The 27,690-nt window shown below is 49.7% G+C and overlaps 2 long non-coding RNA genes across 10 annotated transcripts; one reads left to right on the top strand and one right to left on the bottom strand.

The window, feature by feature from the left end:
• Window positions 1-394: 394 nt before the first annotated feature.
• Window positions 395-27,006, bottom strand: LOC115297093. Of its 7 annotated transcripts, XR_003911271.1 has the most exons (5): window positions 20,927-21,008; window positions 14,271-14,415; window positions 10,144-10,263; window positions 1,072-1,233; window positions 395-654 (listed from the first exon to the last, which is right to left on the bottom strand). It is a non-coding gene; the product is annotated as an uncharacterized LOC115297093 (long non-coding RNA). The 7 variants fall into 7 exon arrangements; XR_003911268.1 differs by lacking the exons at window positions 10,144-10,263; window positions 20,927-21,008 and adding an exon at window positions 26,928-27,006; XR_003911265.1 differs by lacking the exon at window positions 10,144-10,263.
• On the top strand, window positions 19,971-27,486 carry LOC115297094. Of its 3 annotated transcripts, none has more exons than XR_003911274.1 (3): window positions 19,971-20,082; window positions 25,395-25,520; window positions 27,274-27,486. It is a non-coding gene; the product is annotated as an uncharacterized LOC115297094 (long non-coding RNA). The 3 variants fall into 3 exon arrangements; XR_003911273.1 differs by lacking the exon at window positions 19,971-20,082 and adding an exon at window positions 20,436-20,626; XR_003911272.1 differs by lacking the exon at window positions 19,971-20,082 and adding an exon at window positions 21,493-21,528.
• Window positions 27,487-27,690: the final 204 nt, after the last annotated feature.

Below are 27,690 nucleotides of genomic sequence, written 5' to 3'. Positions count from 1 at the left end.
CACAGGAGTTTCACGAGGCCCACGTTCAGCCTGTAAGCTGAAACCGAGTGACATCTGTGTGAAAGTATCACTACTTTCAAAATAAGTATGTTCAAGTATTTATTTCACACCAGCGAGTGTGGCTGTGGGGCCGCGTCAGATCCTCAGGAGCCCGTTCTTGTAACAGATACATTTCTCTATAATCGGATGGGAGAAGACGTTGGAAGCTGGGAGTCTGAGCCTCACGCGGAGACGGAAGATGTTGGCACGGCGTGAACTGTCAGCAGCGTGAGCACCAGGGGGTCCCACGCAAACACCTTCCCCCCAAAACCTGGAAGGGCCCAAGGTGACTCCAATAGAAACAGGCAGGGGATTTTAATCGGACTTTCTGATTCCTGTGATCCCACACTCAGTGTTTCGTTTTGTGGCCGTTTATTTCTGTAAAGTTTAAGGATCGCCCTGTGTAGGAAACCCTTGGATCAGGTCTGCAAGACACCGTTTCCCAAGCTGGAGCTCAGGTGAGTCCCCGAACCGGATTTCTGACACGGGCGCCAGGGGGTTCAGGGGGTGCTGGGCCGGGAGTCAGCTCACCACTGCCCCCGGCGGGTCCTCTCTGGGCCAGCCGGTGAGGGCGCGAGGCCCGCGTTCAGACTGTAAGCTGAACCCGAGTAACATCTGTGCGAAATCACAAAATCATATGTAATTATAAACAGCTTTTTTCCCCTTGACATACCAAGTTTGAACACCAAATTATATGAATTTAGTTGAGGACGTGAAGGCGGGTTCAGTGCATACTCGGGAGATGAGCCCAGAGCCCAGGGAGGCCACCAGTCCTGACGCCCACGTGCTCACCGTCTCACGGTGACACGTCAAAGCTCTGTGGGTTGGGGTGTAACTGTCGCAGGAACACCCAGACCCAGCCACGCCCCCTCTGCCCTCCTTCAAGCCCTGGCCTCGGGCTCAAGGGGAGGGGGAGGGCTTGAGGGGCGCAGGGTGGAAGGCTCCAGGCCGGACGTGCGGTCTCCTGGAGGGCCAGCGAGGAGGGGTCTCATCTCATGGTGACCGGTGACGTCCGTCAGTGAGTCACGATACCTTGGGAATGTTGTAGCTCAAATCTTTGCCCCGTTTCCGTCCAATATGGGTCCAGCGTCTCCTCCTCGGTCCTTCCTACCCACCTTCCACAGCTCCCGCTGAGATCACCAGTGAAACCTAATTCGCGCAGAAGCCGTGGCTGGACGAGGGCCGAGGGTCAGGCTGCCGAGGAAACACACAGTCACACATCAGATACTTTTCTTTCGGAAAAAAACCCATTTCTTTTCACCTTTGTGGTTTTCTCTCTTGCCTGATTGTCTTAGGGCCTACAGTCTGTGCTCCTCCCTTTTTCCTCTGTGCCCTCTGCCTTGCCCAGGCCCCCCCGCTTGAGCCCCGTCTGCGTCCCCCAGGCTCCCCCATGAGCCCTGCCTGAGTCCCCCAGGCGCCCCCACGTGAGCCCCGCCTGCATCCCCCAGGCCCCCCCACGTGTGACCCTGTCTGTGGCCCCGAGGACGTGTGGCCCTCTCCCCTGCTCTGCTGGTGAGTGGGCTGTCCATCCCTCACGTCTGCCCTGCTGTCCCCCTGCAGCGAAGCGGTGTCTGGCTCCATGGCCTAGGTCCTTGCAGCCATCATCCCCTCCCCCAAAGTCACCAAATCATTAGAGTAGCAGGAATGTGGCTCCTGCCCAGCTGTCCTGCACCTTCTGCTGTCTGATGGACGCCCGCCCGTCCTCTCACCCCTTGGGGGTCCCTGAGGCCTCCCCAAGGAGCTGTCCCCGTCGCCCTGACCTGCTCTACATGCCCCCAGTACCGCGCTGTCCCTCCCGCCAGCCTCTGGGTCCTGGGGATGGAGGACACGGCCACTGTCCTGAGCCTCAGCATCTAGCAGTTTCTGGACCATTCCATTCTGGAATCGGATTAAATTGAGGGTCTCCTGAGTCAAAGTTCAAACAAACTGGAGGATGAAAAAGCAGGTGTGATGTCTGCACAGCTGGGGGGCAGGAGGGAGGACCCGGGCAGGGCAGGGGTCCAGGGCGGGATGTCCTGCCCCGCGGGAGCCCCGCCCACCAGGACACGTGTTTCCTTCACTGAGAGGCAGCCCGTAAGGGACTCTCATCACGTCCGGAATGACCCTCAGACCCGGCCACACAGGAGTGCACGCCAGTTCTGGCCAATGGAACGTTTCTGGTGGTGTTTCAGGGCCACACAGTTACACAACGCAGCTGCGTAAACACGCCCTAGTATGAGCCTCCGAGTGGCCGAGTCAGGGTCGGGAATTCACTGGAATCGACGCAGGAAACACTACCTTAGCATCTGGCGTACACGTTCCGAATATTCAGACACACAGCTGTGTCAAACATAAAATACAGACTATTCATTCGGGTTTTATTATAAATGATTATTTCCAAGCCCTTCCGTTATCTTAAAAACCAGTCTTTCTTATGTAAGGTACTTAAGATGTACTGTGCAGCCTCAGAGAGAGTCGAAGAGGAAAGTTAATGTTCTCATAATTAACACAGACCTCTGGCCCCTGTCTCTCTGGGGCAACTTCTCACCTTGGACGCGCCTCTGTAGAAATGTCCAAGGGCCCTTGTTTTAGCCAGAATTGTCGATGCAGCAGGGTGGGACCAGGCCTTGCCAGGGTCACGCCCAGGAAACCCGGAAAGCCACAGTCAGGCGGACCCACAGGGTCCACACCCGGGGTCAGCATCTGGGGTCCGAACACGGGGTCTGCACATGGGGTCTGCACTCGGGGTCAGCACACGGGGTCAACACATGGGGTCGGCACCCGGGGTCCGCAGACGTCCCTCCCTGGCCAGTGCACCTGTGGGTTCTCCCCGAGAGGCGCCGGCCTGGGGGCTGGGATGTGGGGGCGCCGGGCCACCACTGGGAGCCAGCCCCGTGTCTGCGCAGAGTCCACAACGGCCCTTGGACGTGGCCTTCAGCCGCGGGAGCGCGCAGAAGCCACGTGGCTCTTCTCTTCCGCCGGAAACCGCGGCTGACGGCGGAGAAGGGACGTCCGGCTCGTGCAGGGGCTCACAGACGTGTCCCCTCCTCCGCGGGCGGGCAGGGCGTCCCCGAGGCCCCTTCCTGCGCACCCCTCCCGGCGGGGCGTCCTGGCCGCCCGGTTCGCGTGGGCAAGTCCCAGGACCAGCGCTTCGGAAAGGAAGGGGCCTCCGGAAGTCCTGGCTGCGCTCGTGCGTCAGGGAGCCTCGGCTCCCTTTCTCGCTCCGACGAGGAGCTGGTGGCCCACTCTGCCGACTGAGCAAGGCGGGCTTCCAGGCCCCGACCCTAAGTCACTGCCCTGGACGGGAGAATGGGGCGGGGGCACACTCCGCAGTGCGAACTGTTCCCTGACTTGTGTGCTCGTGCGGAGCTGACCCAGAGGCCGGTCCACACCGGACACGCGGCCGTTCCCCGCTCGCACCGGAGGAGCTGCCGGAGGCCGCCGCCGGCCCCGCGCTGGAAGGCCTCTCTCGGGCAGGCGCAGGGCTGACCTTGTCCTCCGGAGCGCACGGAAGGACCCGGGCGCCTCACAGGCACCTTCCTCCGCTGGAAGAGGAGCTCGCAAATGTGCCAGCAATCGTGTTAATAATAGTTTAAAATATGGGTATTTCTTGGGAAGTTGCTTCCATTCCAGGTACTGTTTTCTTGGGGGGGGGGGTGTTTTTTAAACTTTGCAACCTCAGCTAGTTTTTCGCCCACAAGAAACCTCGGAATGGATTTCTGCAGCCGGACCGCGTCTGGGCATCAGTCCGGAGCAGAGGCCTTGTCGCATGCAAAGCCAGGGCCGAGGAGCCTCTACACGGCTAGGAAGTGTGCGAACCACGGGGTGCTCGCCGGGTGCTGGGCGCCCCTTCAGCGTACCGGGAGCGGACCCAAGTCCCACTGCGCTAGGTTTTCACTCAGAGCAGCTTGCTCCCGGGAGAGGCCGCCTCCCCGGTGACTCCGTCCAGAGCTCTCACCGAGAGGAACTAGGTTTAAGGAGGCGGGTGCCCGTCTGGGGGGCCTCTCTCCTCGCGCATGTGCCGCCCCCTGTGTGGACCCTGATGTCCCCGCGGAGAGCCTCGCTGTCCTTGCCAGCCGTCTGGTGACAGCACGGGGCTGGGGGAGGGTGTGAGGCATGGACAATGAACTGGGGCATCAGCACGGAGCCTGCCACCGAGTCCCGGCGAAGGACTGCCAGAAGTTCCGTTTCAGAGCCCGAGGAGGCCAGGCTGCTGTAACAAAGCGCTTCCGGTGTCCGTGAGAGAGGAACGAGATGTGTCTCCAATGCTGATAGGTGCCTGGGTGGAGCCCGCCTGGACCCCCACCCCTACTCCAGGACCCAAATCTTCCACTGTGAGCTCGTACAAATGAGTCCAAACCCACCACTGGTCCCAGAAGTAGTAGATGAAGAACAAAGAGGGAAACCAGTAAATTCCAAAGGGAGCCTTCCCTCGTAGGAGAACGCACAGATAATCGACGCGCTTCCTTTCTGTTTGGTTTTATGACCGTCCGCGGCGGCAGGAGTACCTTGACCTCTTGTTAGAGATGAGGACCCCGTTCAGCACTGAGACACCTGCCTAAGTTCACACAAATACCAGGTCACAGTTGAACCCTCTGTGTCCAGGTCCACGCCTCATTCCTGGTCTCGGTCAGAACCCCGGGCCCTCTGCACAAGAGCGCACAATTTTGGAGCTAATATAACTTCCTTGTTATTGAGCGAAAACTTCTGTAGGAAGCCAGGTAGAAAGTTCTGGCCTGATTCTGGGCATTTCTCCGCTTCTGCTGGTTATGACCACCACCCAGATCCCCTGGACTTCCCGTCGGGGTTCAAGGAAGTAAAGCAAAGATTTGGTCATAATTGTTTGAAGGACCTATTTCAGAAAAACATATATAAATGTTTCAGAAGGTCCCATTGGGTGGAATATGGCAAAGGAATTTCCTTCTAATGCGAGGAAACGTGTCGTACAAATACTAAATCATTATAAATTGTTTTATGATTTCATTGAATTCTAATACTTGTGCTCCGTGTAAACTCAGGTGGACCCCCTTCCTCCATGGGCAGCAGACGGACGTTCTCTGCCGCTCCCGGGTCCTGTGTGGCCTCGGAAGCCTCGTGTGTAAGCTGTGTGTCCCCGAGAAAGGCAGTCCAGGATCTCAGCCTTAGGAAAATGCATATTTAGCAAGAAAGCAAATATTCTATGATCGTAATTCATTCTCTTGGTGAAAAATAATCCAGAGGCTGAAGCAGACAAGTCCTGTCACGGAAAGCCTCCTGTCAGCTTTTCTAACAGCGCGGACAGCCTTGGCCGCGCAGCTCGAAGAAGCCGCTGGCGGGGTGGCGTCAAGGAGAATTTCCTGTTCCCACATGGCTGCTTCTGTAAGAGAGCAGTCGAGTCTCAACCCTGACGGAAGAAGCCGCAGGACAGTGGTCCACCTGTCTCTGGCTGAAACAAAACAGAAATTCAGAGACGCAGGTCCCCCTCTGCGTCGTGTGGACGGATCGCGTCCCAAGGGACGCACTTCTGCTCACTTTTCTTTTATTTCCCAAACCTCTGCCTCCACCCACTGCCGTGGCTGCCTCAGGCCCCAACAGGCGTGCGTGAGTCCTGACCGGTCGGTCCCCGGGGTGTAAGTGTGACCTGGCGGAACGGTCTTTGCGACCGGGACGGAGTTAAGACAGACCCCTGGGGTGGGCCCTCCCGGGAGCAGGGGTGCTGGCCTCGCACTTCCTCCTGCAGGGCCGCAGCCCCCGCCGCCACGGCCACGGCCACATCACACATGTTTGCCTTGTGCTCACGTGCTTCAGCTGTCCGTGCCCCTGTGCTTGGACTCCTGAGCCTCCGCGGTCTTGTTAGCAGGAACGTGGTAGCCAGACAAGAGTCCCAAGAGAGGGGGTGCCGTCACGGAGCCCGCGCTTCCTCCACGTGGTTGAGAAGCCACAACAGAAACAGGTGAGGTGCTGGAACACAAGCGGTTTTCTCAGAAGGACGTCTCCCGACCTCCTGCGTCTCCCGCAGCTCCCAGGGGGCAGAGTCCCGGCAGCCAGAGGCCGGAGTCAGCGGCGGGAACGGAGCTGCCCCGGGTGTGCCCTCGCTGTCTGTCCCCTTCCCGCCGAGCGCGGACCAGACGCCTGGCTGGCCTTCGCCCGCAGCCCCAACCGGGACCTTCTACATCGGTCCAGAGACACAGCGACATTTCACTTTCACACAACTCCTACTTATTCCAAGCTCACGTCTGATTCATAAATGATTGTGTTCCCGGAGGCAGAGAGTGGTTCTGGGGAGAAGCTGGGCACACGGCTCTGCCCTGAGGGGACCACGTGATTCGGGGTCGGAGTCACCCACTCTGGGTCTCAACTTCCTTGCTCATAAAATGCAAATGGTATGGATTTCGTAGCACTGAGTGTGAACAGTGGGCAGGATGGTGTGCGTGAAACACTCGGCACAGAGCCTAATGCCCTGCACACCCCGAAAGCCGTAGGTGCTTTAATGTTCCTTCCCGTATTCAAGACTGTCAGCATCTGCGCAAGGATCAAGCGTTTTCTAAACAGATTTGGCTGCAAATAAACTTGTATCTGGGCGCCTGAGGGGCTCAGTAGGTTGAGTCTCCAACTTCGGCTCAGGTCATGATCTCGTGGTTCGTGGGTTCAAGCCCTGACAGAGCTGAGCCTGCTTAGGATTCTCTCTCCCTCTCTCTGTCCCTCCCTGGTTTGAGGTCTCTCTCTCTCTCTCTCTCTCTCTCAAAATAAACACATAAACTTAAAAAATAAAATAAAAAATAAACTCGTATCTAGCCAAATTTAAAGACTTAATAGATTACAACAATTAACGAATGGTATTTTTAGAGCTGGAATTTCTTTCGCATTCAAAGCTCTGGACGGAGCTGCATGAATGCTCTTTTTCCATGGGAGTATTTCAGCCCTTCCTGTACCGGGGGTTATTAATTCTCTGTATTCTAAAATGTGTTTTCTTTAAAAAATAAAGGAGGAGATATCCCTTATAGGAAATTTAGAAGGACAAATTTAAAGAAAGAGATGCTTTTGAAAACACAATAAAATCAGCCACATTTTGGGATATTTCTTTCACGATACTTTTACCTCCCTGCACGTATATCTCAAGAAAGAGAGTCATTGTCTGCATTGTTTAAAAACTTCAGAGTCAAGTATTTCACGTTGGCTGATCTTCTTGCTACTTTTTTAGGGATTTAATTTCTTCATGAACAAACTTTCATTTTGAACATTGACGTCCCATTTTGCACCCTCACTGACACGGTTTCAGTTCGAGGAAGCAGGGCTAGTGACCTTGAAATGCTTAGGGTGCATCCTCCCCCCACGGAGCCGGGCGGCTGCCCGCCGACTTGAGCGGTGGTCCTCCGTTTGGAAGAGTAACAATTTAACGGCAAACACGAAGGACACTCTGTAAATCAAAGAGAATCATCTCTGCTCTGCACAGGTACATGAACTATGCGTTTTCTAACTTAGGGAAGTTGTATAATTGGAAGAAGGAGCCCTCCTGGCTGAAACAGAGACCGGAGGGCTGTGCTTGCGCACCTCCAGCTGCGTGTGTCGCACACCCGTGGGCCCCTGGGGCACCGTTCTGGGTGGGACTGCACATAGTAATACTTGGTTCAGTTTGTTTTTTTGTCTCGTATTTTCATTTCATGGAAGAAAGTGGGCACAGAGTCAGGAGCTGTGTGTCTCTTGTCGGGCTTTGTTTCTCACATTTGATACTTTCAAGGGCTTACATCTGACATTGTTTTGTGATTTTTTAAATGTATATTGTATTTTCTGAAAGGCCACACAAAGTCAAAGTGCTGAGAAACCCCGTCTTACCAAAAGGGGCATCAGCAAAATGTCTCCTGATTGTAACATTTGACTTACCTTCTATTGAACTAATTACTCATCAGACGCTTAAAACTTAACTATGCTTAGACACGCGTGGCAGTTTTGGGAAAGACACGCTCAGTACACAAGTGGACCAGGAGAGCGGGGTTTTGTTATATTTTCATCAAGTCTGTTTCAAGTCTGTTTCATGCTGCTCTTATTACTCACGGAAAAAAACGCTTAACTGAAGCTTGAAAACCCAGACATGCCTGTGGTACTTATAAAGTCTGTCTGGCATTTCCAGTAACCAGTTGGTACGGGCGTGAAACCAAGAAAGCCGTCCTGTAGGGTAGGAGCGTTCTTGCCGGCTGCGTCTGGGAGCCAGGCTGTGCCCGAGGGGGGGTCCGCTGGAGGAAACATGTGTTCGGCAGATGGGCAGGATGCCCCCCAGGCTCCCTCTGTAAGCCGGGACCGGCTTGGTCGTGCACACGTCGCTCGTGTGAGCAGGCGGCCCGGCAGTGTGCGCTGGGCACCGTCCCTGCCGCCTGGAGGGGGGCTGTGTCGCCTCTGCTTTCCCGCTGAGAGCCGCCGTCCTGCCAGGCCCCCTTCCCGGGCCTCCCCGCGCGCTCTCCCTGCCCGGAGCGCCTCCACGCCTACATTAAGTCCTTAGCACCGGTGAGGGTGCCTCTCGGGTGAGGGATCTTCAGGAGAATCCTGGAGGCCACACCCCCAGGCCTCAGGGCGACCCGCCTCCGGGGCCCTCGGGTCAGGAGCACCCGGCTCTGTGGAGAGCCGTGCGTGGGGCAGCGTCCTGTCTCTGTCTGTAGCGTCCTCTGCACGTCTTCCTTGACTCACTTCCTACAAACCTGACATGAGCTGAAAATATCTTGAGTCAAAAATACATTGAAAAGGCCTCGCCTCCCGCGTGTTAGAACTCAGCCTGGCTGCTCTTCAACGTGCTCGGAGCACAGACCCGGGTCGCGAGCCATCGAGTCGGGCAAACCATCTAACAGAATCCTATTTTATAGGGAGGTGTCAACCGTCTCCTGTGACTTATTGCGTCCTGCTCAGAAAGGGACAGAGTGGTTGTCAGTGTGTCAGCGGCCCGGCCTCAGGAGCGAGGACCCCCACTGGCCTGGGACGAGATCCAAGGTCAAAATTCCGCGTGTGACTTCTCTGCTGGGGACACGTGTTTTCACACCGTTGGAAGTTGGAAAACCCTAAGTTGAAGCATCAGAAGTCAGGGACCGTCCGTATGTGACAGGACGTCACCCCAGAAAAGTCTGTACCGTGTCATCGCATCAGAGCGTTGCTCAGCGGCCGAGGCGGGAGTCTGTCCGCAGAGCCGGGCTCTGACCTCCGTGCTGGGCACGTGGGTGTGGGCTCCAGGCGGCCGCCCTTGCGCACGTCGGCCAAGGGCTCACGCAAGGCCCGCGGCAGATCCTAACGCATTCCGGCCGAGGCGGAAGGGGTAGACTTTTCCACACTGGAGACATCATCCGAACAAGGTTCCTCAGCCTGCTGTGAGAAGCGATTACGTAATATTTATGGCTGCTGATACCTGACAAAGGAAAACCTTAATAACCCTGATAATAATTCAGTAAAGCATTTCCCGACCATGTGTGTCTCATCAAGAAAAGGGATGTGCATGGCTCATTCGCTTCAATAGCATGCAGCTCACTCTGGTTACTTTGCTCTGTGGGTCCTTGGTTTCCAGGCTCCGGTCGATCTGGGGACAGAAGGTTGGCGTCGCTAGTCCGGATTCAGTTCTGTGTGAGCCACACGGTGTTAGGCGGGCTCCTTTGTATTCGCACGGATTCGCTGAGGTGTCACCAGCTCTCATGCGGGACGCTGCGGTGGCTCTCCCGAGTCCTCTGATGTCCCCTTCCTCGCAGGGAGCCCCCCGCCCCCCTGCTCCTGGCTTCCGCTGTCGCTCCCAGAACCTCTGACTCCCGTGGGCTCTCCACGCACGTCAGTGGCCCCGGCCCGGCTCTGCAGGCTGAGAGGGAAGGCTGGTCCGGGAGCCCCGTGCGGCCGGTCACATTGCTCTCAGATCTTCAGGCTTTAGGGCTCGGGGGCCTCGGGTCACCCCTGCTGCTCAGGGTTCTAGCGGGAGGACTCACGGCTGGGGGTGGGGGGTGTGTCCCTGCCCAGGGCAGGTGCCCCCAAAGCCCCGGCAGAGGCCAGGGCTTTCCCTGGATACGCGGGGAGTGGAGGTGAGCCCACATCCAGGGGAGGGAACGTGGAGGGAGAGGGCTGGCTCTCCCCCAGAAAGCGGGGTGCTCCTTGCTGCTGTCCCGCAGGCTCCCTGGACGCCGATACCTGCTCCAAGATGCTGCTCCCACTGAATTTCACTCGCTGCTCTGCTCAGTCCATGCAACCTCACACGCATGCCTGCACTTGATGCACACTCAGGAGAAAAAGCAGGAAAGTGGCGCGTTTCTGCAGAGCGAGAGAAACGCCACAGTTAACGTGCCGGCCTTCAGGACCTTCTCGGCAGCAGGCCTGCTCTCCCCAGAGAGTCCGAGCTCGTTTCGGTGGCAGGTCTGACGGTTCCTGAACCTGCCGTCCTGGCCCCCCTCCTCCCTCAGACGGCCCGGGGCCTGCTCGGGACCCTGGGACTCCAGGGGACAGATCGGAGCCCAGCACTGCCCCGGGCATGTCTGACTAAGGGGCCACGGCTCTGCCGCTGTCTCGATGTGTGCACTGTGTTGTGTGGCCTGCACCCTCTGAACCTGCTGTTTGGGCCGGAGGACACGCAGAGCCCGGCCGGTGCGCCGTGTCCACGGGAGCCGGCAGGAGCCCAGGCAGGCAGGTGAGGGCCAGGACTCGTGACCTGGAAGGGAGATGCGGGAGGCGCGGAGGGGGGCTGGGACACTGCCGTGTGTCACGGAGTCAGGCGGAAAAGTGAAACAGGGTCCGGGCCTGATTAACGAGAACACCGGGGGACGGGGACATGGTGGCCGCCTGCTGTGGCATCCCAGCCACCAGAACTCACAGTCCTCACCCCAGACTCAGAGCTCTGGTGATCACGGCCAGTCCTCAGGGGACCAGTTACAGAAGGGGTGAAGCCGGTGGGAGGGAAGGAGGTGGAGGCAGAAGGGGCGTCTGGACCAGGACGGGGTGCCCCCCCCAGGGCACTGGTGCTGGATCCATGCCCCCGGCCACAAGTACAAGTAGGACGCATGGATGAAGGCGAAGGGAGCCGGCCCCCGGCGCCTGCCAGACTCTGGGCTCGGAGCTCAGCTACTTTACCAGAGATGCTTAGCTTAGGGACAGACACGTCCATCTGAGCCCAGGACAGAAATAGCATTTGCAAGATTTGCAGATTTCTCTAGCAGATTTAATTACAGTCTTTGGAGTCAGGTGAATACCCTATATATTTTTTTGACTACTTCTAGACAAAATGTTCCTCTCCTTCAAAAAGCTGTAATTATGTCATGAAATCCTCCATAAACCTTCCTCATTTAATTTCAGTGTGGTCGCTGGAGGCTTGAAACGCTGCTGCTGGAGCATCAAGAAGCCGCATTTGAACCACACGATTCCTAAGAGTAAGTCTGGTGATTTTAGAAGCTTCAAGAACGAAGCCACTTGATTTCAAGCAAGCGGTAGCTCAGGTGGGGACTGTCCCAGACGAACGGAGTCCCAGTGGAGAGGAAAGCGCAGCATCCGTGTGATGGGAAGAAGGGAACAAAGTTCCAGCAGTCACTTTACTTCTCACATTTATAGTTTACTTAGACGGGGAAATGCCACCTGTGACCCGTAGCGGCTCCAGCAGAGTTGCCTTCTTTGCACGCCTCACTGCAACACTGCGTGTTTCTAGTCGGAATGATTGTGATGCTTCACACGCACCACGGACGTCTGACGGTCGGTACGCGCCTCGTGCCCACCGGAGCCCGTGCAGCCCCTGGAAGCTCAGCAGACACAGACAAGAGCCCCGCACGCCCATCAGCTCAGGAGGGAGGAGACATAGGTAAGTACGCAGGACGAGTGGTGCCAAGCCAGACCGTTACGTGGGAGATGGGAAGAGAGAAAAGGAGACAAATCACACACACACACACACACACACACACACACACACACACACACACACTTTTCCAGCGATATTCACTCTTCGTCAAAATGGCATGAAATGGTTGGTCTCAGGGAATGTAGTCGATGTCCTAACGGCGTCTGCGGTGATGACGGCACTTGTGAGCACGGCGTCTCCTACAAACCTGCCCAATCACCGGGCTGTACCCTGGAGGCTAATGTAACATCATATGCCAACTGCGCTCAAATAAAAAAATTAAATGTCATGAAAAGATCCGATCCGTTAACAAGAAAGTTATCGCCAGTAGCGAATCTCCACTGAAAGCAAACACCGACAGCAGCACATAGTAGGTTGCCTACTGCAGGGCAGGAAGCTGCAGCTCTTGCCTGGCGAGGACTGACCGCCCCGAGCACGGGGCACAGGGCAGGTCGGGGCCCAAGGGAGCGGAGACCTCAGCCCTCCCCCTAACCGCTGGGGGTTCTGCTGACGTCCGGATTTCCCCCAGAGGATTAAATCCACTTTAATCCACTTTAACCAGGCCACACCGGGGGGTCTGGGGGCTCAGTCGGTTGAGTGTCCCACTTCGGCTCAGGTCATGATCTCACAGTTTGTGGGTTTGAGCCCCGCATCGGGCTCTGTGCTGACAGCTCAGAGTCTGAAGCCTGTTTCAGATGCTGTGTCTCCCTTGCTCTCTGCCCCTCCCCTGCTCGCCTTCTGTCTCTGTCTCCTTCAAAAATAAATAAACATTAAAAAAATTAACCAAGCTGAATCATGTGAACTTGCAAAAATTCACCTGCCTTTGACCTGACCTGCAAAAGACCAAAGCATTTCCATTTTGTTCACCTTCTTACTCATCATTGTTATTCATGGTTTTCCTACTACTTGAAGCCAAAGCCAGACCCATCCCACTTTCTCAGTCTCCTCCATGGGCAACAGAACGGGTGCTTCTTGAAAACGCAAATGGGCCCCTGCGTCCAGCAGTCCTGGGTTAGGGTCCATGGCCTCTGTGTGCTTGGCAGAGCAGCCAGAGCCAGTGGCCCTGAGAAATGGGGACAATGACACAGATATCAGGAAGCTGGTTGAAGGAAAAATAAAATGAAGAACAAAAGGCTCATTGCATATTGTCTGCAACGTGCTCAAGATACTAATTTTCACATTTGCCGTTCCTGGCAGCCTCCCCACAGCCCGTCCCACCGCAGCCCCCGTCTGCCTCTCCCCCTCCCCCTTCTTCCTCATCCCCCCTCTCCCCTGCCCCCCCTCTCCCCCCTCCTCAACTCCCCCTCCAGCCCCCCCTCCCCTGTCCTCAGCTGATCACCTCCCACCTCGGCTTCCACGTCTTGGCTGTTCTCCTCTCTGGCTTATGCGTTTGGACCAGACTCACGGAAAATGACCTCTAAGTGGAAAGAGTGAGCCAGCCCCATGGAGCCCAGACGGGCCCAGCTTGGGGGCTTAGGGGTCAGCCCCAGTGGAACTCGGGGCCTTCTCATACCGTGTCTGCCGGTCTTCACCGGATCTCTTGCTGCGGGTAACCTTCTAATCCTGAATAAGAGTTAGCTTTTTCAGTCGATCCAAAAATATCAGAATGAAGAAATAATCCAACAAAAGTGCTATGTGTTGAAAGAGGGATGTTTTGAAACAAGCAGCATTTTCTGATTTTTATCTTTCACCGAGCCCGTGGACGTGATTGTTTCCGAACATTTCCTTCCAGTGAGGCTGGTCATTTTACAACGCTGACGGTTCTTCTTTATTTGTTCAAGCTGAGGGTTCAGTGCTGCTAGAAGCAGGAGCTGGCTTGCGGCACGTGTGCCTGGCGAGGGCACGCTTTCATCCTGCCGCGCAAAGACCTAGTTCCGAGATCGTTTGGACAAAGTGGACCCTCCTGCTACCGGCTCCTCTTCTTGCTGATGTGGATCAACACCCACACCCGGCCTTTGGTGCAGGTGGCCGTTGCCACTGCCGCAGACAGAATGGCTGTCGGTAACTTGGCCACTGTCCCAATGTCGTCCCCCAAGTCTCCCCTTCGCTAGGTGCCCAGAGACCCCGGCCGCAGCCTCAAGGGCTTGGAGACTTCCAAATCATCAGATCAAAGTCTGAAATTACAGGGACTGAAGAGCCAGTAAAAGCAAAATAAAATAAACTGGAGGCAAATTCTCCTTGTGAAAATGAAGATGGTCTCCAAGGGGCCGTGTAATAAAATGAGGAAACACAAATAAAAAGGTAAATGCGCTCTTTCGGCACACGAGCGGCAGGAGCTGGAAGTTTGTGCCTCTGATACCTCCTCCACTTTCCCTTTCCTCACCTCCCACGTCGGGTAACTCCAAACCCGATCTCTTTTCCTGTGACTTTGGCATTTTTTAAAATTAGATTTCACATATAAGGAGAACATATTGCATTTGTCTTTCTCTGTGGGACTTACCTCATTAGCACAGTGCCTTCGAGACTTATCCATGTTTCCACAAGTGGAGGATTTCCACATTTCTTACGGCTGAAAGTACTCCACTGGACACGCGCACCATGCTTCTCTATCCGCTCATCCATCGGTGGTCTCCGTGTCGTGGCCACTGTAAATGACACTGCAGTGAACACGGGGGTGCAGAGAGCTTTTCGAGTCAGTCTTAGTATTTCCTCTAGATAGATTCCCAGGAGTGGGATTGCTGGATCATATGGTATTTCCATTTTTAGTTTTCTACGGCATCTCCATACTGTTCACAGAGGCCGCACCAATTCCTACCAACATTGTCCGAGGTTCTCCTTTCTCTACATCCTCACCAAAGTTTGTTCTTTTTTTGTGATGACAGACTGGACGCTAAGTCTTCAGAGGAAAGTAACCAAATGGGATTCCTAAGAGATACTTGCAGATAAAACTGATGATGACAAAACCCTCCTGCCATTGCTCGGTACGTCCGAATAGGAAACTCCTTCTCTCGGGCTCGCCCATTCCTCACACGGCCCCGGCCCGTACAGGAGTAAGCAAAGGTCCTAGGCAGCCTGGGGCCCGGCCCCCAAAAGTGTCATGTGCAAATATTAACAGATTAAATCAAATACTGCAAGATTACATAACACTGAAGCAATACTATTAGTCACCTAGACTTAGTTGATATTTATAGAATGCTCCAGTCAAAAACTGCAAAGCACCTCTTATTTCCTGTTGTACATAAAATATTTACCAGGTCTTACGGCCATACTCTTGGACATGCCACAAATCCCAAAACATCTCACCATAACTGTAAACCCATCACAGAAAGATGCCTGAAAAATCCCTACGTATTGTAAACAACCCAATCCACTTTCAAGGAACCCATGAAGTAATCAAAGTGATCAAACAAGCTATTAAATAAAGTCATGAGAACATATTTTCAAAGAAGTGAAAGTAAAACATAAAATCTCAAAAATTGTGAGATACTGGCAAAAAATGTTTACAGGGAAATGTAGATTTTGAAATGATTATAATAAAATCAATGCTTTTTTTCAGCACATGAGAAAAAATAAGTAAAGTAAACTCAAAGTAGGTAGAATGAAGGAAAAACAAAGAGTCAGAAATCAATCCAACAGAAAAGAGACAAACAGCAGAGAAAATCAGTGGAACCAAAAGTGGATCCCTGAAAAGATAAACAAAATCTATGAAACTCTAGCCCAGCTGAATGAGGGGAAAATGAGAGAGGGAGCTGCTTTACTGACACAATGAGTGAAAGAACATTTCTAAGATGAATAATAGGCGTTTTATGTACCATTTTCCACCACCAAGCTGATGAGACAGACACATTCTTGGAAAGCCACGAATTCCAGGAATAGCTTAGGAAGAGGCAGAAAGCAGCAAAATCCTTCATACATTAAAAAAAATACTGAAAACTTTCCAACAAAAAGTTCATATAACAAGGTAATGAAAAATAAAGTGAATAGATTGGAAAAAATGAAGTAGGAGTGTTTTTATGTATAAATGACACAGTCACGTTCATAGAAAATTCTAAAGAATCTACAAAACGGCTTCTAGAACTTACCCATGTGTTAGCAAGGTCACAGCACACAATGTAGAAATGCAAGAGTCAATTGTGTTTCTGGATTTCTATACACTACTATCAAAAATGGAATTTGAAACTGAAATCTTATTTACAACAGGATGAGAAATGACGTGTTTAGAATAACCTTAAAATATGGACAAGCTCAATAATTGGAAAGTGGAAAGTACTTCTGGGAGAAATCCCAGACGCCCCGGGTGAGTAGAGGTGTGTGTGACATGGGTACAATGCTAACTTTGCCCACGTGGCTCTATAGACAAAGCACGCTGAGTCAACATGCCCCCCCCCACAAATTTTCTATTTAGAAAATGGCAAGCTGATTTTATTATTTTTTCTAATTCTTTTTTTTAATGTTTATTTGCCTATTTTTGAAAGAGAGAGAGGGGCAAAGAGGGGGAGGCCGAGAATCCCTAGCAGGCTCTGCACTGTCAGCACAGAGCTGGATGCAGGGCGCGACCTCACGACCCATGAGATGATGACTTGAGCTGAGATCAGAAGCCCAGTGCTTAGCCCATGGAGCCAGGCAGGCGCCTGGCAAGTTGAATTTTAAATGAAGATGGAAATACAAAGAATCTGAAAAGTTCAACAATCTTAAAAGGAAAATAAACCTGTATGTCTTACAATACTTGATTTCAACAGAAGTACATTTTCTAAATCTTTATTTATTTTTGAGAGAGCAAGAGACAGAGTGTGAGGAGAGAGAGAGGAGAGACAAAGGGAGACCCAGAATCCAAAGCCGCTCTAGGCTCCCAGCCGTCAGCACAGAGCCTGATGCGGGGCTCGAACTCATAGACCTCGAGATCATGACCTGAGCCGAAGTCGGATGCTCAACCTACTGAGTCACCCGGGCGCCCTGCACCACCTGATTTCACATCTACAGCAAAGACACAGAAGTCAGGAGCCCAGAGTCTCAGAGACGGAAGAGACAGAGCCCAAGAGGGTAGCGACACACAAGAGGTCATCTGATGTTTGGTCAGTGGGCAGTACACCCACAGAGCCCTGCAGTCTGTCCACAGAGGTGCTGGGACACTCGGTAGGGACACCAGGGAAGGGGCACCTGGCTGGCTTGGGTGGTGGAACGTGGGACTTTTGATCTTGGGGTCGTGAGTTCAAGCCCCCACACTGGGGGTAGAGATTACTTAAATAAATAAATATTCAAACAAAAAGAACTATGAAGGGAACCACATCTAGTTCATGCCATGGACAAACATGAATTTAAATGGACTCTAGACGGGAACAGAAAGCTGAAGCTGTGAAGGATCTGTGAGGAGTCACAGGAGAAAGGACTTGAGGCCAAGTCTGTGTGGCAGAGAAAGTTCAACACATGGGTCTTCATCAAAATAAAAAGTCATGCTCTTAAGCCACATGAGAGGAGGGAAGGCAAGCGAGACGTCGGGGAGAAACAGAGGCAAAGACTTCTATGTCGAGGGTGGTATTAACACGCACAACTCAGTGATGAGACCAAACAATTAAAAACAGCAAAATGTTCAAACAAATACCTCAGAATAAGATGAATTGCCAAGAGGCACATGAAAAAAGGTTTAACATCTATAGTCAACAATGAAAGAAAGTTAGAGCCACGAGGGTCTCGTCTTAGATTTAAAAGACCAAATATGCTTCCAGCTTAGTTTCCATAAAGCCAGGTGTGGCCAGAGCTGATGAAGAAAGGAGGAAAGGAAAGGGAGCAGAGGCAGGACCCGCTGCCACCCCCAGCGGCGGGACCGTGGGGAGCCCAGCGGCCGGGTCTCCGGGTCCCAGCTCCTTTCTGTGGGTGGTCGTCCTCCCTCGTGCAAGGTGACGCAGGCTGATCGCCAAACACTGTCTTATCCATGGCTTCACGCGGTCTCTGGGGACACAGCAGGGTCACCTGTCACGGGGTCCCTTGCACCTGGGCTTCTGGGATCAGGCCCCATCCGTGGGCTTGCAGAGTGCTACCCGCCGTTAGAAGCCACCAGATCCCTACCAGCTCTGGTTCGTTTCTCTTGCTCCGAAGGAGCTCTGTGGGTCCAGCACACCTCCTGGCTGTGGGGAAAAAGCAGCTCCCAAAGGCAGGACAGCAGCTGTACACACATAACAAATTTTGTTTTTAACTCTGGTGGAGAAAAAGCACACGCCACTTTTAGGCGGAGCATATAAACGCACGTGCCGGTCCGGAAAGTATCACACATGTTACAAGAAATGAGCTAAATGTTACAAACATGTCGCTAGCAACAGTACATTCCTTTTGCTTTGGATTAAAGTCCAATCTTAGCCATTAACTTCTTATGGCCTTGAAAATCGTCTCTGTGAAGGCATTATTTTCCTGTTGAGTGTCTTGCTTCAGAATTTTTATATTAGGTCCTGAACTGGAGGTCACATACGTCTCTTACTCAAAAGTTGCATTTCAGTTTGTGATCGAAAAGATTACATCTGTATAAACTTGATAGAGTGAAGCCAGTTACCAGAAATAGCTTCTAGTCCCTTAACTAGCAAGCCTTCCAAGGAAGCGAGGACAGTGCCTTCGGACGACTGGTGGACTGAGAAGCGGGGGCGCTGGGCGCACGGGGCCCCCCAGGGCGGGAGCCGGGCTGCGCATCTTGGCTCCGGCACCTCGATAGTGAGCTAACAGAGAAGAACACGCACTCTGTGCGTCCTTAATTTTACAAAATCTGCTTCACGTTAATGCGACACCAGCCGGGTGGGACGTGGAGCCCTGACCCCGGCGTGGCTCCGTCACCGTCCTCTGCCGCTCACGCCGCGCCGCCCAAGCGCACGCGCCTTACGGGTTCTACCACGCGGTCTGAAGCTACTTTAAAGAATCAGCTGACCCTTAAAGATGCTTAGCTTATTTCTGTTCTACTGATCAATAGTTTTACAATTTCTAGCGCTCTTATAAACCCAAATTTCCGTTTTCCTTTGGTCCGAAAAACTTTCTTCAGCAATTCTAGTGTGCTCTGCTGGCGACTCATTCCTTCAGCTTTTGATCATCTGAAAATACCGTTCCTCTGCCTTCATTTCCGAGAAATCATCTAATTGGGCCCAGAAATCTACTGACTCTTTCAATTTCCATGACTTTGAGGAGGTCATTGGCTTTCTTGGGGTCTCCATTGCCTCTAATTGGACCGAACGTCATTCTCACCATTATCTTTGTCTATAAAATGTGTTTTTTTAATCTGCTTGCTTTTAAGAATCTCTTTTTAATAAACTTTACATTTTAGAGTAGTTTTAGATTTACAGAAAAATTGCAAAGGTAATACAGAGGGTCCCCGTACCTCCCACACCCAGTTCCCACTGTTACTACGATCCGGCCTCGGTGTGGTCCATTTGACACAGCTAATGAACCAATATCGACATATTGTTCTTCACTGAAGTCTGTAGTTATTCATATTCATTAGCTTTTATCTAATGTCCTGTTTTGCTGATGGATTTCATCCAAGGTGCCACATTACATTTAATCATGTCTCTTAGCCTCCTGTGAGCTGTGACTTTGTTTGTTTGGGTGACTTGGACAGTTTTGAGGAGAACTGACTGGTCAGGGGTCCTACAGACTGTGTCTCTGTTCGGATTTGTCTGACGCTTTCCTCATAATTAGACAAGTGGTGTGTGTTCTTTGGGGAGGAGCACCAGGGGGAGGGCATCCCATCACACCATGCGGAAGGCACATCTCTGCTCAACTCACCACCGTGGATGCGCACCTGCTCACCTGGGTGATGTGGTGCTTGTCAGGAGTGACATCACAAAGTTATCCTTTTTCATCCTGTGGGCTGTGCCCTCGGAAGGAATTCACGGTGTGCAGCCCACACTCAAGGTGGGCGGAGTTTCGCCCCAAGGGGGGCGGAGTTATGCCCCACCCCGCCCAAGGCGGAATGTCTGCATTAAATATGTGGAGTTTGAAAAGTAGGAGAATCATTCTCCCTTCCCCATTTTAAAGTTATTCTTTCCTTTATTTTTAGAAGAATGGGCCCGTAGATATTTATTCTGTACTTTCGGCATGTTTCGTTTTTCGGATTGTTCTGGTTTTGGCCATTGGGAGCTCTTTAAGGCAGCTTCTCTGTCCCCTTAACAGATTCATCTTTGTGCATTTTATTAATTGTGTCCTTACTCTGCCAAGACAGGATGCACCAACTCAGTTTGAATATTTCCTACCCATCTAGAAAGAGCTGTTTCTGCAGGGAACCCTCGGAGGATTTTCTCTCTACCTTTTCCTTGACGAAATGGACTGTCCTGTGCCAGGTTTGTTTTTATTTGTATTTTTCCTCTTGTTATAACTGTTTCTTGTGTCTGTCCGTTGATATGGAGACTTTTCATCATATGTAGGAAATCTATAGTCATTTCTTGTTAGTTCTCTCTTCCTCACATTTCCTCCTTTTCCTGGGACTCCCGCTGCACCTGCAGACTATTGCTGCCATCCTGCCCGTGACCGGGCTGATTGCCACACAGACTCACCCGTCCCATCCTGGGCTCACGGCCGCTTCTCCCTGCTGAAACCCCCGCCTCTGTCCCATCACGCCTGTCTCCCGGGAGACGGTTGAGGTACTTATTACTCAGTATCTTTGTGTGCTAAGTCCACCGTGCGGGCCATCGGCGAGTCTGCTACTGATCATCTTCTTCTGCTTTTGGGTCACATTTCCCTGCCCCTCTGTAAGATTTATAATGTTTTTCCTGCTTCTTGGTGGACACCATGGATAGCACATGGGATCATCTTTTTCGGAAGAGCATTCTGTTCTACCAGGTGGTAAATTCCCAGAAACCTCGTCGTGAGCCTGAAGAAGAGAAGGTTTGGACTTTGGGGGGCCGGGCCGGCTCCTCTTCTGCCTGCGGTCCTAAGACCGGAGTCACTCTTGCTCCTGTTCTGCTCGCTCGGGGCCGGGGCGGAGGGGGGTGCGCACCCGCAGACGGCGTCCGGAATCCGAGTCGTACCCCTGCCCCTTTTATCCCGAGGGTTCAGGAAACAGGTGCAGGTCGGGGCTCCTCCCTCTGCGGCGCTCTCCCCAGTTTTTAGGATTTCTGACTCAGGAAGTCACAGGGGTTTCCCACGTACTCCCGCCCCCACACGTGCACCGCCTCCCTCACTGACCTCACTGCCGAAGGGACGTTTGTCACAGGGTCACTGGCACCGGGCACATCGCGATCATCCAGGACACAGTTTACACTGCGGGTCACTCTTGGCATTGTGCGCCCACAAGTTGGGGCAAATGCGTGACGTGCCCGCACCAGGGCGGCGTCCCGCAGGGTCGTCACCGCCCTCGGACCGCCCGTGCCCACGGGTCACCCCCCACCACGTAGGTTGGGCGCCAGCCGGGAGCCGGGAGCCGGCCGCCCGCAGCCTCACCCGCGCGGGGTCGCCGGCGCTCCAGAGTGAAGCCCCTCCGGGGCCTGCGGCAGGGGCGGTTCAGTGCGGCTGACCGCGGTGTAGACCCACTTCCCACATGCTTACCTGCCACCTCTAAGTCTTTAAACTTTTTTAATGTTTATTTACTTTTGAAGGAGAGAGAGACAGGGCATGAACGGGGGAGAAACAGTGAGGGGGAGACGGGATCTGGAGCAGCTCCAGGCTGAGCTGTCAGCACAGAGCCCGACGCGGGGCCCGAACCCACGGAACATGAGATCACTACCTGGGGGGAAGTCAGCGCCTAACCGACTGAGCCCCCCGGGCGCCCCGTCACCTGTATCTCCCAGGTGAGGTGTCTGCTACGGTTGCTGGCTCACTTTTCAGTTGGCTTGTTTGTTTTTCTTATTGTTGAGTTTTTAAGAGCTCTTTTTTTTTTTAATTTTTAGTTATTCATTTAATGGAGATACCACAAAATGAAAAAACAAATATACTCCGTAATATATATAATATTAGGTAGTGACATTATGATAATGCCGTCTAACACAGAAATGAAGGATATTAACTTTTATCACTGGTCTATTTTCTAATAAATGTATGTCATCACAGCAAGAGTAACACGTCTGGGCTTTGTATAATTTCAATAATAGTCTTTTATCAGAAGTGTCCTTTGCAAATAGTTTCTTCCAGACTGTAGCTTGTCTTTTCATTCTCCCAACGGTGTCATTCATGGAGCATTTTTAATCTTAATGAAGACCAACTTACCAATCCTTTCTTTATGGATCATGCCTTTGGTGTTGGCATCAGATCAAGGACCTCACTAACCTAAACCAAGGGCATCTAGGTTTTCTCCTATGTTATCCTCCAGGAGTTTTATGTATTACATTTTGGTCTGTGGCGCATTCTGAGATATTTTTGCTAGTAGTGTAAGGTCTGTGTCAAGATTCACGTTTCTGCATGGTAATGGCTCCTTGCTCCAGCACGATTGGTTGAAAACACTGAATATGCTCCCCTGATTTCCTCTGTGAAAGATGAGTTGATGGTATTTATGTCACTTTCTGGGCTCTTTATTCCATTCAATTGATCGGTTTGTCTGTTCTTATGCCAACATTGCACTGCCTTGATTACCAAGGTCAAGTTGCATGAGTCCTCCAACTTTGTTCTTCTCCTTCAGTATTGGTCAAGATGGCTATTCTGAGTCTTTGCCTGTCCATATTAACTTTAGAATTAGTTTGTCAAAGTCCACAAAACAAGTTGCTTACGTTTTAATTGAGATTGCATTGAGTCTACAGATCATTGTTGAGTTTTCCTATCCATGAACATGGAACATCCATTTATTTAGTTCTTTGATTTTATTCATTACAGTTTTGTGGTTTTCCTCATAGATATACATAATTTGTTAGATTTATAACTTAGTATTTAATTTTGGAAGGTGCTAATGGAAATGGTACATGTTTTAATTTAAATCTCACTTTTCATTGGTATTTAGGAAAGTGACTGAGTTGTATTTTAACTTCATATTATGCAATGTTGTGTGATTGCTTATTAGTTCCAGGAGTTTTTTGTCGATTCTTTGGATTTTCTCTTCAGATGATAAGTTCATCTGTGAACAAAGATAGTTTTATTTCTTTGGTTCTAATATGTATACATTTCATAGTGTTTCTTACTGCATCAGCCAGGATTTTCAGTGTGACATTGAAAAGCTGTAGTGGGAGGGGCATGCTTTCCTTGCTCCTGGTCTTAGTGGGAAAATGTCAAGTTTCTGACCAGTAAGTATGCTAGCTAAAGGAATTGTTTGTAGATAGACTCTACTGAATTGAGAAAGTTCCCTTGGATCCCTTGTTTGCTGAGATTTTCTATCATGAATGAGTGTTGGATTTTTCAGGTGCTTTTTGCACAGCTACTGATATGATTATGTGATTCAGCTTTAACCCGTTGATGTGATAGACACATTAGTTGATTTTTGGATATTGAACCAGCTTTAAAGATCTGGGATAAATCCCACTTGGTCATGATGTATATCTTTTTTATTAATTGTTGTATTCAATTTGCTAATATCTTGTTGAGAACATTTCCATCTATGTTCATGAGAGATACTGATTTGTAATACCTTTTAGTGTAATATCTTTCCCTGGTTCTGGTAGTAGAGTACTGTTGATCTCACAATATGAGTTACAAATTACTCTCTCTGCTTTTCTCCTTGAGAGAGATTAGAAAGAATTCATATAATTTCTTCTTTAAGTATTTGGTAGAATTCACTAGTGAACCCATGTGGGCCTGGATATTTCTGTCCTGAAAAGTGATTAATTATTGATTCACATCAATGTAGAGATACAGGCCTATTCAAATTGTTCATTTCTTTTTGCGTGAGTTTTGGCAGATTGTCTTTCAAGGAATTGGTCCAGTCATCTAGGTGATCAAATGTGTGTGTGGGCGCAGTTGTTTATAGTATTGCTTCATTATACTTTCAATCCCCATAAATCTGTAGTAACAACTCCTCTTTCAATACTGATAGGAGTAATTTGTCTTCCCCTTTTTTTCTTAGTTAATCTGGGTAGAGAATTATTGATTTCATTCTTTTTTCAAAGAATTAGCTTTTAGTTTTGTTTATTTTCTTTGTTGATTTCTTGTTTTCAATATAATAGATTTCTGTTCTAATTCTTTGTATTTATTTTCTTCTGCTAACTCTGAATTTAGTTTGCTCTTCCGTTTCTGCTTTCCTAAGGGGAAACCTCGCTTATTGATTTTGGACTTTTTTCCTTTTCTAAGAATGCATTCAATGCCGTGGATTTCCTTCTAAACACTGCCTTCACTGCATCCTACAAATTTTGATAAGTTATATTTTTCATTTCACTTAGTTCAAAACATTTGTAAGTTTCCCTCAATTTCTTCTTGGACTCGTGTGTTATTTAGACATGTTATTTAATTGCCACATATTTTTGGATTTCTCAGATATCTCTGTGTCCTTGCTTTCCAATTTAATTCCACTGTAATCTGAGAACAGACCTTCTATGGCTTCTATTCTTTTAAACTTTTAAGATATATTTTGTGGCCCAGAATATGGTCTATCTTGGTGCATGTTCCATGTGAGCTTGAGAAAACTGTTTATTCTGCTGTTGTTGGACGAGGTCGTTTCTAGATGACAATGGCGGGCGGTTGATTGATGGTGATGTTGGGCTCATCTGTATCTTTACTGTTCTCGGCCAGCTGCGTCAGTCCGTTTCAGAGTTGGATGTTGGAGCCTCCAACGAAAATAGTGGATTCAGCTATTTGTTTCTGCAGCTCTGTCAACTTTTTTTTTCCTTCACATAGTTTGACTTTCTGTTGTTATGCACATTCACATTAAGGATTGCTATGTGTTCTTGGAGAACTGACCTCTTTACCATTATATATTTCTTTCTTTACCTCTGATAACTTTTCTTATCTTGAAATGTGTCTGTCTAAAATATAGCTACTCCTGCTTTCTTTTGATTAGTGTTAGCATGGTATATTTTTCTCCATCCATTTGGTTTTAATCTATACATGTATTTATATTTAAGGGTGTTTTTTGTGGTTAACATACAGTTTGCCCTTCTTTTTATCCACTTTGACAATCTCTGTTAATTGGTGAATTTAGACCTTTGGTGTTCAAAGTAGTTATTGATATAGTTGGATTCATGTCAATCATATTTGCGACTATTTTTTATTTGTTGCCCTTGGTCTTTGCTCCTGTTTTTACTTTCCACTATTGTTCTGCTTTGGGTGATTTTATTGGAACATTTTATATGATTCTATTTTCTCTCCTTTCTTAACATATTGCTATACTTCTTTCTTAACTATTTTTTAGTAGTTGCCACAGAAATTTCAATACACATTTATTATTATTCCAAATGCACTTTCAAATAATAATATACCATTTCATGAGCATGTGAGTACTTTAGGGCAATAAAATAATCTTAACCCCTCTCTCCCATCCATTGGACCAGTGTTGCCATTCATTTCACTTACTTGCAAGCACAAATAAATAAATGTTTATATATGTGTACATTTAAGTATGTACGTGTACATATATAAGACATATATAAGCATAGTAATGGAATAAATTGTTGCTGTTATTATTTTGAATGAACTCCTACTTGTTAGGTAAGTTTATAATAAGAAAAATGAGTGTGTGTTTTTCTTAATTTATTCATCCTTTGAGAGTCTTCTTTTAAAAAGATCTGATTTCTTTCTACAGAATTCATTTTAACATCTTTTGGAGGGGACATCTGTTGACAAGAAATTCCTTCATTTTTATATGAGACATTTTTAATTCTCCTTCACTTTTGAAGAAGAATTTCTCTGGGAACAGAATTATAGGACGGTAAGTTTTTCTCCAAACATTTTTAGTATTTTAATCCACCCTTTTCTTGCTTGTTTGGTTTCTGAGAAGAAAACAGGTGTATTTCCTTTCTTTGATCATCTCATTTCTTTTAGGATTTTTCTTTCTTTTTGATTTTCTGCAGTTTAAAAATGCTATGCCCAGGCGTAGCTTTTTGGCATTTATCCTGAGCCTCCTGGATCTGTGTTTTGGGGTCTGACATTAATTAGGGGAAATTATTAGTCACTATTGTTTCAAACATTCCTTCTGTTCCTTCTCGCTGTCTTCCCTCCTGGCATGTCCATTATGCATGTGGGATATTCTGTGCCGTATTTTCACTGTTTGTTCCCTTTGTATTTCAATGTTGGAAGTTTCTTTTTTTTAATTTTTTTTAATGTTTATTCATTTTTGAGAGAAGAGATCGCAAGTGGGGGAGGGGCAGAAAGAGAGGGAGACACAGGCTCCGACAGAGCCTGACGTGAGGCTTGAACCCACAAACCTGGAGATCCTGACCTGCACCGAAGTCAGACTCTCCAGTGACTGAGCCCCTCAGGCGCCTTCAGTGCTGGAGGCTTCTACTGACACATTCTCTAGTTCAGAGATTTTTCCTCTGTCATCCTAGGTCTACTAATAAACCCACAAAGGCCTCCTTTTATTAATGGGAGTTTGTACCTTTTAATCTTTTTTACCCATTTCACATATTTCCCAACCTTCTTCCCCTGTGGCATCAGTTTGTGTATTTCTGCATTTACGAGATTGTAGTATATATACATGATGGAAAATTACTCAGCCATAAAAGAAGAATGAAATCTTGCCATTTGTGACAGCAAGGACAGACCTAGAGGGTACTATGCTAAATGAAACAACCAGACAGAGAAAGATGAATGTGACATGACTTCACTGATACATGGAATCTAGAAAACAAAACAAATGGACAAAAAACAACAGCAACAAAACAACAGTAACAACAGAGAGACACAGACTTCTGCCTTCATTCTTGTCTTCTAGAATTACTTTCCACGGAGCTTTCATGGTATTTCTAAAGTACCGATTTGATTGTGTCAAAATTTTTCCAGCTGAAAACCCTTAGTGAGTGAGCGCGCACTGCCCGTGTGGATCCGAGCAGCGAAGGGAAGGGTCCCAGTCTGTCCCAGTGCAGACCCCGCCCCCAGCACGGGACACTCAGCTTCAGGCACAGACTTTCACGTCGCCTGTCAAATATCCCATTTCCACCTAATTCTTACATATATTGTTGTGAAGATTAAAGGAATGTAATATTTAGAAAATATTAGTAATTTAAATGTAAATATAAGTAGAAAAGTATTTACACTATAATAGAAAGCTAAGGCTATAGCATGCACGTGAGATATACATAACATAAAAATATCTAACGGCACATACTAGACCCACCTCCACCGGGCGGCCACCCTGGGCAGCGCCAGCCCGTGGCACACGCTCGCCAGCTCTTACAGTGATGAGTGGAAAAGATCTCATCTGCATTCCACCCGAGGTCCCGATCTGGGAATCAATCTCCTTCCGGGTCAGACTCACTTGGCTCATCTCTTTTACTTCTCCTTGGTCACCGGAACTACGCTTCGGTTCTGCGCATGCGCCTGCTGTGGCAACGCCTCCGCCCGGAGACACGGGTGCCCGGATGCTCGCTCGGCACCCACGTGGCTTCCTCGGGGCCATTATCTTGCTGGTATCTATTGTTCTTCTAAAGCTTTTCTTACTGTATCTTCACCTTCACTTCCAGGTCCTCAAGCTTTTGGAAATGTCATGGTGAGTTGTCTTGGAAAGCTCTGAGTGCACTTGGAGGCCATATTTCCTGTGAAAACGTGAGCAACGCTGGCAGGTGCAAGTGTCGATGATCTGACCGTGGAGTTGCTAGTCAGCCCTTGTACTTATGAACCCAGATTTAACTGAGATGCTTACTCACCTCCATGAAGCCTTGGAATTAAAGCAAACTAAGAGGAAAGATTAGTCCAAATATTCCTTTGTTTTAAAAGGGGTTGAGCAAGGGATTGCAAAGGCCTTGGACTCCAATGTTGGGTAGACATGCTGGACCACGTAGAAGGTATACTTTTATTGTATTCCCACTCCAGGCAGGTCTGGAGACTTTCAACTCAAAGCAGGTATCAGGAGTCATTCCTATGCATTTCCCTCTGATGCC

This window comes from Suricata suricatta, chromosome 7 (genome assembly GCF_006229205.1).
Source record: "Suricata suricatta isolate VVHF042 chromosome 7, meerkat_22Aug2017_6uvM2_HiC, whole genome shotgun sequence".
Lineage (NCBI taxonomy): Eukaryota > Metazoa > Chordata > Mammalia > Carnivora > Herpestidae > Suricata > Suricata suricatta.
This window is presented reverse-complemented; position numbering and strand designations above follow the sequence as displayed.